This window comes from Colobus angolensis, unplaced genomic scaffold (assembly GCF_000951035.1).
Source record: "Colobus angolensis palliatus isolate OR3802 unplaced genomic scaffold, Cang.pa_1.0 Scaffold218, whole genome shotgun sequence".
Taxonomy (NCBI): Eukaryota; Metazoa; Chordata; class Mammalia; order Primates; family Cercopithecidae; genus Colobus; species Colobus angolensis.
Genome location: NW_012115355.1, coordinates 1,172,688 through 1,185,544, shown reverse-complemented (window position 1 = coordinate 1,185,544; position 12,857 = coordinate 1,172,688).

Below are 12,857 nucleotides of genomic sequence, written 5' to 3'. Positions count from 1 at the left end.
AGGTGGAAGGCAGTCTTCCATCTTTGGAGCTGAGGGATGATAAAATGCCCTAAGTTTTTGGCTCTCTACTCCCAGTCACATACAAGTAATACTGTAACTTTCAGACATTTAATTTTTTTTTTTTTTTTGGTTGTAGATTTATGTGAGTGTACTCTGCAACTTCTGGAATATATTGGAAGATACATTAATGGCAATAAGTAAACACAAACAATTTAGGGGGAAGAGAAGAAGACAGTTTCTGGTTCAGGGCAATTAGTGATCTTGTGGTTACACTTATGCTCACAGCCTAAATTACAAGTGACAAAAGAAAGAGAAGAGTAAAAGTAAAATCATGGTGCTGGTGATTTACTAAGTGAAAAGAGTGAAGTACGAGGTTAATGTGTGTAGAAGAGCTGGTATAATTTTTTGAAAAAAAAAAAAACTATGTGTGTGTATAAAACAACATAAATAGGGAAAACTAGGAAAAGATACACACCAATATATTAGTGGTGATTATTCAAAAAACATTGGCTAGCGGAAATGGAATAGATAGTAGTACTTTTTATGGATAATTTTTACTTTTTAAATTTTTCTATATTTTAAAAGGAAACACACCCAGGAAAAAATGTAGAAGAAGAGGTACTGTTTGGCTGAAAGAGAGAAAGAGGACTGGGAGAAAGAGTAAACAGAAGACCAAAAAATAACAATTTTGATAAACTGGGAATGGAGAAGTGAGTATAATAGAAACACAACCACATTTCTTAAACATGTAAAGCAGACGGTGAAATAAAGTAGATTTAAAAATTCCACAACCCAATATGGGTGATATGAAATGAGTACCATTTTCTCCAAAAGACAGTGAGGAGGATGAGGAATCAGAATTAGCAAAATCTGACAGCAGAAATGAGAGGCGAGTAAGTCATAGGTAACTGTAGTAGTCTGTTCTCACACTGCTAACGAAGACATAACCGAGACTGGGTAATTTATAAAGGAAAGAAATTTAATTGACTCACAGTTCAGCATGGGTGAGAAAGCCTCAGTAACCCTACAATTATGGTGGAAGGGGAAGCCAAGACATCCTTCTTCACATGGTGGCAGCAAGGAGAAGTGCAGAGCGAAATGGGGAAAAGCCCCCCATAAAACCATCAGATCTCATGAGAAGTCACTCACTATCATGAGAACAGCGTGAGGATACCTACCCCCATGATTCAATTACTTCCTACCGTGTCCCTCCCCAAACATGTGGGGATTATGGGAACTACCATTCAAGATGAGATTTGAGTGGGGACACAACCAAACCATATCAATAACTCATGGGAGATGTCTTGCACCAGTTAATGTTGCTCAGTGGCTGGCTGATGTTTCTTCTCCCCAGACCATAGTAAAGAAATCTATATAAGAGAAGTGGGCAATATATTGGAGCTTTCCGTTAACTGGCAAATACTAACTTGTAGAATAAGCAATTCACTTAATAAATTTAATGTTGTAGCAATACCAAATTGTCTCCTTATCACAAATTTAATTATAGTTCATTTAGAAACAGGAATAAGAATACTTTAAAACCAACCTTACAGAATTTAGCCAAAAAGATTGCCATATGTAAATGTTATAATGTTTTTTTTTTAGAAAACAAAACATTTTAAATGAAGACAGAATTCAACTCATAAAAATTAAAAGAACAATAGAATAAACATAACGAAGCAAATGAAGGAGTTAATGAGATAAACATAGCAATTAATAAAATAGAGAAAAATAGAACCAAGTGACTGAAAATAGAAAACCAAAACAAGTTTTTTTAGAAAGAACAATAAAAAGGCACCATTCTGGCAACTCTGACAAAAAAAAAAAATTAATGAAAAAACACAAATGACAATAGGGATGAAATGGGAACATAATCATAAATATAAAAGAGCATAACATTTTGAAAAAATGCTCTGTATAATTTTATTTCAATATATGTGGAAATATTGATATAGTAAATTATCCTCAGGAACAGTTATCAATATTGATACAAGAAGAAATGAAAGATTACAACAGACTGATAACAGAAGAAATTTTAGAGATATTTAAAAAACATCCCCCCAAATCCCACATAGATTCTAGAAAATCTCAAGAAATATAAGAATTAAACTGCTTTGATATATGGAAAAAGTTGATGAGATACTCCCATAATTCCACAAAATTATTAGAACCTCAGCAATAAAAGAATAAAAATCATATTAGTAGTAGCAGCAGCAGCAACAGTAGTAGTAATAGCAATGAAGTCTGATCTTATGAATGAATATAGATCTTTAAAATCCTAAAGAGAGTATTGCCAAACAGATTACAGAAATGAATTAAAAGCATCCCTAAGTAGAATGCACTCTAAGAATATAATGATGTTCTGAAATTTGAAAATACAAAAAGGAAAAACCTTATAATAACCTCCACAGATGTCCAGAAAACATATAATAAAATTCAATTTTTATTCCAAAGAAAACTCTTAATAAGATAACATTAAAAAAAAGACTTTTGGACTTGTGAGAGTGTATCTGTCAAAAAAACAACAGTAAAATGTCATATTTTTCAAAATTAGTGGTGATTTTTTAATAAATTAGAGGTATATTCTCCCTACCAGTAATCAGCATTTTTCTGCAGATTTCTGCTAGAGAATTTAGACCAACTGAAATGAAATGTGATATAAATATTAAAACAAAGAGACTACATTTTCCTTATGTTTTTGTAAAAATTTAAGAGATACAAGTGCAATTGTGTTACATGGATTTATTCTGTAGTGCTGAAGTCTGGGCTTTTAGTGTTTCCATCACCAAAAATCCATTGTGCCTGTTAAGTATTTTCTTATCACCCAGTACCCTGCCACCCTCCCTCTCTTCCGAGTTTTCAATGTCTTGCTTTCCTCGTTCTGTGTCTATCTCTACACACTATTTAGCTCCCACTTATAAATAAGAACATGCTGTATTTGACTTTGTTTGAGTTGTTTTACTTAAAATAATGGCCTCTAGTTCCATCCATGTTATTACAAAAGACATGATTTCATTCTTCTTTGTGGCTCAGCGGTATTCCATTGTGTACATACACCAAGTGTTCTTGAACACATCATCTGTTGATGGACACCTAGGTTGACTCCTCATCTTTGCTATTGTGAATTATGTTGTAATAAACATACAAGTGTAGGCATCTTTTTGATGTGATTTATTTTCCTTTGGGTAGATACTCAGTAGTGGGAGTGCTGAATTGAGTGATAGTTCTATGTTTAGTTCTTTGAGAAATCGCCATACTGCTTTCCATATAGGTTGTACTAATTTACATTTTCACCAACAGTACATAAGCATTCCATTTTCTCCACATCTTTAGCAGAATCTTTTAACTTTTGACTTTCTAATAGTTGCCATTCTGATTGGTATAAGATGATATCTCATTGTGGTTTTAATTTGCATTTTCTGATGATTGGTGGTGAAGATTTTTTATGCTTATTGGCCATTTGTATATCTTCTTTTGAAAAATGTCTATTCATGTCCTCTGCCCACTTTTTAATAGGGTTATTTGATTTGCTGCTGTTACTGTTCTTGTTGTTGTTGTTGAGTTGTTTGACATTCATATTAATTCTGGAAATTAGTCCCCTGTTGATTGTATAGTTGGCAAACATTTTTGCCTATTCTATAGGCTGACTGTTCACTCAGTTGATTATTTCTTTTGCTGTGAAGAAACTTTTTAGTTTAAGCCCCATTTATCTATTTTTGTTGTTGTTGTTTCTTGTGGTTTTGAGGTCTTAGTCATGAATTCTTCATTTAGACCAATATCCAGAAGAGTTTTCCTTAGGTTTTATTCTAGTATTTTTATAGTTTCAGGTCTTACATTTAAGCCTTTAATTTATCTTGAGTTGATTGTTGTATAGGTTTTATTCTAGTATTTTTATAGTTTCAAGTCTTACATTTACGCCTTTAATTTATCTTGAGTTGATTGTTGTATATGGTGAGATACAGCGGTTCAGTTTCATTATTCTGCATATGGAAATCCTATTTCTCAGCATCATTTATTATTGAATAGGGTGTCTTTTCCTCAGTGTGTTTTTTGTTTACTTTGTCAAAGATCAGTTGGCTGTAGATATGTAGCTTTATAGCTTTATTTCTGGATTCTCCATTCTGTTCCATTAATCTATGTGTCTCTTTTTACACCAGTGTCATGCTGTTCAAACAAGACAGGTAATGTCCACTTTTACCATTCCTATTTAGTCAGCATCATATCAGAAGCCTTAGGCAGAACAATCAGGCAAGATAAAAAAAAAAAATCCCTATTAGAAGACAGGAAGTCAGATTAACTCTATGTATTCTATTTAAGCATTCATATCCAGAAAACACTAAAGACTCCACCAAAAAACTCTTACATTTCACAAACGAATTCAGTAAAGTTTCAGGATACAAAATCAACATACAAAAATCAGTAGCATTTCTATACACCAACAGCAGTTAAGCAGAGAACCAAATCAAGAGTGCAATTCCATTTATAATAGCTACAAAAAATAAAATACCTAGAAATATACTTAACCAAGGAGGTGAAAGCTTTGTATAAGGAAAAGTAAAAAACATTGATGAAAGAACCTGTAGGTGACACAAACAAATGGAAAAATATCTCATGTTTACGGATTGGAAGAATATTATTAAAATGACTGTACTGCCCAAAGCAATCTACAGATTCAATGCAATCTCTATCAAAGAGTATATGCTCTTTGATACTAATTTCATTTGTCACAGAATTAGAAAAATAATTCTAAAATTCATATGAAACCAGAAAAGAGCCCGAGTAACCAAAGAATTCCTAAACAAAAAGAACAAAGCTGGAGGTATCACATATCACTCTGACTTTAAATTTTCCTTATTGTTGCTAAATCATTTTCTCTTTAGACAATCTAAGCAAATCAACCAAAAAAATGTTAGAACTAGGATTATTATTTCCAGTGTCAACTCTGAGGATTTGACACTGGAAATAAGACCTAAAGAATAAGAAGCTGATTCTACAAAGACTAGGGTTGTGTGTGTGTGTGTGTGTGTGTGTGTGTGTGTGTCTGTGTGTGTGTCTATACAGTCTGTGTATATTTCAGTATTTATCTGTGTGTCAGTGTATGTATGTGTCTCTATGCATCTGTATCTGTGTATGTGTGTGCCTGTGTACCTGCATGTATGTGTGTCTGTGTTTGTCTGTGATTGGTAGACATAGGAAACAGGAATCTTTATATGCAGGAAGGAAAGAGAAACTCAAAGGCCTTGGGGTAGGAGATAATTTGGTGTTCCTTAAGAATAGAAAGGGATCTGGAAAGCTGGAGGTTATTAATCCAGGGAAATTAGTAAACATGGGTTCTGAGGGGTAGGTAGGAGCCAAGTCTCATAGAATATTGAAAGGCGTGAAATGAGTTTGGATTTTGTTCAAAGAGAAACCTCTGGTCTGATGAATAATTATGAGGGTGTCATATCCAATTTACACTTTTAGAATATTGTCATGGCTACTGGTTAATAGTAGCAAACTATTGTTCTCAATCAGAGAAGCTGCTTAGGAAGCTTCTGTGGTTGCTCAGGTGAGAGCTGCCGTGGCCTTATTTGGATGTTGGCTGAGGTAATGGAGAAAAGTAGACAGATTTGAGATGTATTTTGGAAGTGTAACTGACTAGACATGTGATTGAAATGAATATGGGAGTGTCAGGGAAAGAAGGCTTTCAATGGTAGAATGAGCAATTGTGTGGATGATACTGTTGCCACTAACTGTGATAATGAATATTGGGCTAAAAGAATGTTAGATGGGGGTGAAGAGAGGTGAAATTTAGAGATTCATTTTAAGTTCACTAGATTGAAATGCCACTCAGAAATCCAAGTGGATATGTCAAGTTTGACAATTGAAAAAAAAAAATGTACAGTTCAGGGAAAGGTCTGGGCCAGAGATATGTATTTGGAAAAATCAATATTTAAGTGTTTTATAAAGCTGTATCACAAAATAAAGTTATTCAGAAAGATAGAGAGGGAGAAATAGAGAAGAAGATCCAAGCGTAATCCCAGAGGCACTGCAACATTTACACAACTCACAGATAAAAAGGTGAGAGAAAGGAGACAGGAGTGTAGAGAAAAAGCAGACAAATGAAATGTCACAGAAAATAAGAGAAGAATATGATTCAAAAAGGAAGGGCAATCAGTTGGATCAAATTCTGATTTAAAAAAAGTGCTAGATTACTTTGACAAGAAGCAACAAAAGCCATACTGTGTTGTGCTGGAAAGGACATAGAAGATAAGAAAGCAGTTACATGCAGGTAATGAAGAGGTCAAGGGTTCTGCTACTAAAAAATGGTAATATAGCAGGAGGGTGAGAGTCACTATGACAGTGCTTCTCAGACTTTATTATATTATGTATACAAATCACCTGAGACTCTTGTTAAAATTCAGATTATGATTCTGTAGGTCTGAGATCTGCACATCTAAGAAGTTCCCATCAGGATCCATAATATATTTCCACACATTCAAGTTGGAAGACTATCCGCTATTGTGTGAAAGATGAAAGTCGCAGAAGTACATGTGCAAGAGACGTAACACACAAGATCAGATGGTCAAATCAGACTCACAGAAATCAGAGATAATTCCCAGAATCAAACCTTACTAGTAATTTAAAAAATACACGGATGAACAAACCATATTAAGGGCTGAGACATGTCACATGACTCCCCTAGTCCTTCCTCACCACATCTGATGCATGATCTCTGGACCAGAATGATAGATGAGTCCTCTGAGTAGGCATCTGCAGGTTATTACCTTCCACTCTATTGAGAGCATTTAATTTATGAGACATCTCCATTTTATACCCTAGAAAGTTATGTAGCGTACGTGATATTCACCAGCAAGCTACGTCTCATAAACCTAAACATTCTGGCTTTATTAACTATGAGAAATCTTTCAGCCAGAGACATCCTGTTGACGGCATTCAGGTGAAAGAAGTTCTCTTCCTCCTAGCAAATATCATCAGTCTGTTTATCTAGAGATTGAGTTGATAGATAGGTTAAGCCACACCACCTGCTTTCTTTCTCTTCCCCACGAGACCTCACCCTCAGCAGAGAAGGCAGTGAGTGGTTCACAGAACAGTTGCTTTGATGACTACTCCCCAGCAGGGTGATGAGGGTTCTCACTCATTCTGTATCCTCATCCTATATCCTGTATAGAGGACGGGAAACCTCCCTATGCACTCAAGGGAGCAGTATGAGAGTGAACACTTACTCTGTACTACTTATTCTGTTCTCTCTCCTCTGTCCCTGTCACACTTTTCCAGGAAAAGTGTTTGGTGAGAGAGAGGAGACTTCTAGTCACTGGATCTCATTGCCTGCTAGTGGGATCAGTTGTTAATTGGGCCTGAAAAGCCCTTTGTTCTCTCGATGTGATGTGCCTGGCTCAGAGAGCACACTGTCTTCTAGTTTTATGCCTAATCTTCTTAAGCCTTCGGAGCAGAATCTCTCCTGAACAAAAAAGTTGTTGGGCCTATTTGGGTAAATGTGGTTTAGGTAGAAAGTTGAAAGCCCTGAGAGACCTGTTTTTGAGAAGGAGCAAGGTTTCTAGAGAAAAGCTCTGCTCCTAATTTGTCTTCTTATCAGACAGAATTAGAGTAGAGGATGGAGAGGTGTAAAGGGTCCTCTCTTAACCTCAGACATATTATTACTAGAAGTTGTGTGTGTCTGTGTGTGTGTGCGCACGCGTGCGCGCTAGGAGGAGGGACTTCATCTCCTTGTACATAACAAATTTTTGGAAGGCTGTACCTCACCTGTTCATAGTGGTTTCTTTAGCAAAGTGTAGAGTAAAAGCAGTTTTCCCTTTTTACTATATAAACTTTTGTATTATTTAATTTTTAATGTGCTTGTGTTACTTTGCAAGTTTCAAAGTGTACAGATGCCAAAATAGAAAGAGGCTTAAATAAAAACTGTTCCAGAAACACAGTCTCCACCTAAGGAAGCTTCAAGTCCAATACCAATTGCACCTCCTCTGAAAACTATGCATAGTTTGCTCAGCTGACAGAAATCTTGCCACTCTTAGAACCCTGAAGCACATATTGCTAAACTCATTTGGACTTTCTCATTACTGCTTGCAGCCTGCGTACTCTATTTCTTCATGTCTGTAGCTCATAGTCCTACAGACCACTTAGGGTAGGAACAGAGTATACCTTGTACTGTTTCAGTGTGCCTGATTGATACTGCCTCTTGCACATGACAGGTTCTCAACTGTCACAATGTTGATTAACTGATGGAAGAGTTTCCTCTGAAACCTGGTGAGACACAGAGAAAGCCCTCTCAGTCCTTTTATTAATCTTTGTGATTCTTAAGAGGATGTGGCCCAAATGGAGAGGGTAATGTTAGCAGCATCGGTGAGAGCTGTGGGGAAAACAGCCCTACCTCCTAGGCAGAAGGCCCTCTTATTCACAGGTGCATGCCTCAGGATCATGAAAATTAATAAAATAGTGAATAAAGCAAGCAACTCAATCACTTTTGTGCATTCTAAAATATAAATGACTAGGTCCAAGTTGCTTTAAGATCTTAATCTAGTCTGAGGTCAGGTGTATCTTTTTGAACTTTCAGCAACACAAACTTTTATTATTATATGTAAACTCTTTAAAATGTTTATTCAATTTTTGCACTGTTCTTCTTGGCCAACATGTACCAACACTAGGACTAAAACACTCCTCCTCTCTGTGATCTGACCAGGACAATTCCACCTCCCTGCTTTAGTACTAATCAGGCAAAGAAACATAATATTGGCACCTGAAAACACTCATCCTCACATTTCTGGTACCTTTCTCCTTGGAGGTAACTAGGAAAAAAGTACCCTACATAAGGACAGCACAGCAGCTGCTAATCTTTAGCTGCACCTTTGCTGATTCCTCATTTTCATTTTTCCTCTCCCTGAGTGCACCACCTTGTTCTGTCTCCCTTAACTATAACTTCTTCCAGCGAGAAGGTCACTGTCTACTTACCTATTCACTTACCTGTGTCAGAAAGTTCAACCCGAGGTTCACAATGATATAATGGTAGGAAAGTAGACTATGAAAGAGATACATTGGGTAAAGATGGTAAAGAAAGTGAAGTATCTTATTACATAGAAAATAATGAACTAGAGGATTTACCACACTATCATGCCATTCAATTATTTCTAATGTCAGCAGAAGAAAAGAAAATCTTCAAAATTCAGAACTGCTAAAAAACCTACTACTGTTTGCAGCTTATAATTACCTGGTTTTTGATTTGAGAAAAATAGTGTTGTCATGAAAAATGTGGAAAAGTATAAATTGATAGAAGAGACTGGCTCAAAAATATCAATAATCTGTCAGTAGGTTAATGATTAAATAAACATAGAATGTGCATAATATGTACTATTAGCCAATAAAAATATCAAACCTCTGTGTACAAATTAGGAAAGATACAGACAGAATAAGTGAAAAGGATGCTATAGGACACAATGTATAAAATAATACATATTTTTCTAATTCTATGGATGTGTGCATATGTATATAAATGAAATACATGTCTACACACATGCTTAGCAAAAACAAGGAAGAATACACAATAAATTGTCAACAGCAGTTATCTTTGACAAATAGGATTGTATGTCTGTAGAGGCCAGATAGAGTTACATTTTTATACTTGATAGACTTCTGTTTTAAATTAGAGAATATGATTGGAAAAACATAGTACTACACATGGATGTATTTTTCTTTAAACTGAGGTAAGAATATTAATACATATCATCAAATGCTTTTACTCTCAAAAAGAATCATACAATTTCACACTGTAGCCTCAGCTACATGAGGAGCATTTTGGGAGCTTTCTCCTGCATCAGTTTTTCTCTCTGTATTCCCATCGGCATATTAACACAATAAAATTATACCATGCATATAAAAAGGATTCCCTTGCTCTCCCATCCTTCCAGCAATCACCCCATTTGTCTGCTCACTTTTTCCTACTTCTCTTCTTCTCTTTAGATCACTCCATGGGGCTTTCATCCCCATCACTTCTCTTGTTCATGTTCCCAGTGGCCAAACCTAATGGACAAACCTAATGGATACTTCCTTGTCCTATTCCTACTTCGCTGCATGGCAGAGTTTAATACAGGTGACCATTTCCTCACCCTTGAAACGCTGTCTTCACTTGGCTTCCATATTACTACAGACTCTGATTTCCAAACACCAGCAGAAATGTCTGGTCTCCTTTATTCTATCCTCTTCCATACTCTCGATACTGGAGTCTTGAGACTCAGTCATCAGACCTCTATTCTTCTGTATCTTTACTCACTGCAAACTTCAAATCCCATGGCTCTAAATACTGCTGGTCATAGCTGAGAAGAATGCCGGTGGATATAGTAAACAAACCCCCAAGTTACAGTAAATAAACAAATTTATTTCTTATGTAATAGCTCAATGCAGAATTTTTCTAATGTATAAACTGTTATTTAGTAAATAACCAGAAATCTTATAACCAAAAGATTTTTGTATAATCTTCTTTCTCTCTCCCTCTTAAACTTCTACTACCACTCCAGACACTTGACTTTTTGAGTTATTCCTTGTTAATTGAAGCATCATTACTAACATCAACACTATGATTATAGAGGCATGTGGTCTCACATGAGCATGTACTTATCAGCAGGCACAAGCTACGTGCATTACATGAAGCTTTGATAGCTGGAGAATTAGACCACACATAAATAAGTAGCTCTCCTGGAAAATAATGTTGTTTGATCAGGGACAGCCAAGTTAGTAGATCAATACATAAAAGCTTCTTTAATTCATGGCAAGGCCAAACCTCCTGTGAATGAATATTCACATCCATCTGATACTCTTACAGTTTTGCCAATTTCACAGGTATAAGTGGAGCAGAAAGAGCACATGAATTTCAAACACATTCATCCAGAAAGCAGAGATTACATAATGTTTAGGAAAAATCACCTGAGTTCAGACGGTATAAATTTAAAAATTAGCTTAGCAGTGGAACAACTATTTAATCAATTTATTTCACTGTATAATAATGATGATAATAATGAAAGTTTTACGTGTGCCAGTCTTCTACATGCTCTCCATACATTCACACATTTAATCCTTACAACAATTCTAAAATTTAAGAGTACTGAATCCTCATTAAACAGATGAGGGCTGAGAGACAGAGAGAATATGTGGTTAGTTCAAGGTCTACAAGGTCTACAGTGAACAACTTGTAGCATCAGGATTTAAACCCAGGAAATCCATCTCCAAAGTGTGCAACACTGCTTCTAGAACATTAGGGCCATGAATTTCCAAAAGATAAGGAAGGATTGACATTCATAGAAGTTTTATGTTACCATTCCTGAGCTTTGCAAAATTGATATTTAATACTTATGAGCAGCACACATTCAGTTATCTGCTATGGAAAAACGTCTTAAGAAAAATAAATAGGCCATCTTCTAACTAATGGCAATATTTTAGTTGCTAGGTTAATAAACAAAGACAAAACCATTCATTGAAGCCCTCAAATCTATGGAATGCTTTGTCACAAGTTAACCACCGAATTCTAGAAAGCTATGGGATGTTTAATCACAGATTAAGCCACTGAATCTGAGCATTATTTTAAATATTATTATTAAAACAGCAAAATACAGAATACCATGCTTTTCCTATCTCGATTGCAAGGAAAGATTCTATTTACATTTCTATTTCCTTATCAGGGAAAGATTTGATCTAAATTTCTATTTCTGGCAAAGAGTAAAAACAACTATGAGGCAGTAGAGCAGAGTAAGAGAACTGACTGAAATGGAACAATGACCCTCATTCGTTAGCCAATGATGCTGCCACTACCACAAATTCCACAGCCAATGTTGTCACTGAAACCATTCTCCTCAGGCTTGGTTTTCCTATCTTGCAGACGGTAAAGAGAAAATAAAATTTTGTTTAATTATTCTTATTTTAATTGTATGATTGCAATTGTAAGTCTACAATTGCAATAGCATTCTTGACTAATTGCAACTGTGTTCTTATTTTAATTGTAGGCTTACTCATTTTAAGACTAAGTTATCCTGTTCAGGACAAAGATCAGAGTGGCAGGTGGGGTATTCCAGTCTAATGTACTTTTTGCCCTATTATTTTAAAACTACTAGTGTCACTTTTCTAGAAGGCTCGTTGGTATCCGGTGAATTTCAGGCAATCCTGTCCCAGTTCTTCTGTGGACAAGGCCCTGTGATGCAAAACATGATCTGATCACTCTCAAGTTCAGCTGGACCACTTCTGACCTCACTGTCACTGGATCTGATGTATTAAACACTTCATGCATGACATTTGCTAGGTTCTCATCTGGATAGAGTTAAACTTTGGGTCCTCTCTGAAATATAGAAAAATTTGAAGAGGATACAGACTGAATTGAATATTACTTTCTCACAATAAAGAAAGTTGTCAATAATTCTCAAAAATTTCTAGAAAATACTGAAAAGTAAAAAGAATTTTAAGAGTCATTATTATTAGTTCTACCAATAAGAAATTATCCCATATGGCTTTTTTAGTCTAGTCAATATACTTGAAATCACACTCTATTTCTATATTTTTCATTATAAATGTAATTTATTTTTAGATTACTAAATTTACTTGTAAAAATATTGGCAATGCCACTATCACATTTCATTATTTTATAATATTTTACTTAGTTCTTTCATTGTTTTTGAACACCTAGTTTACAAGTTTTCATTAGTGTGAATAAAATTGCAGTGAACATATTGAATATAAATAACAGTCCTTTTTATCTTTAGTATTAATGGATAGTATAGAATTAAATCAACAAACTAAACATCTTTGCCTTTGTAAGCTTTTTGATATGTATTGTAAACCTGTGTCAAGAAAGGCTGTGTACC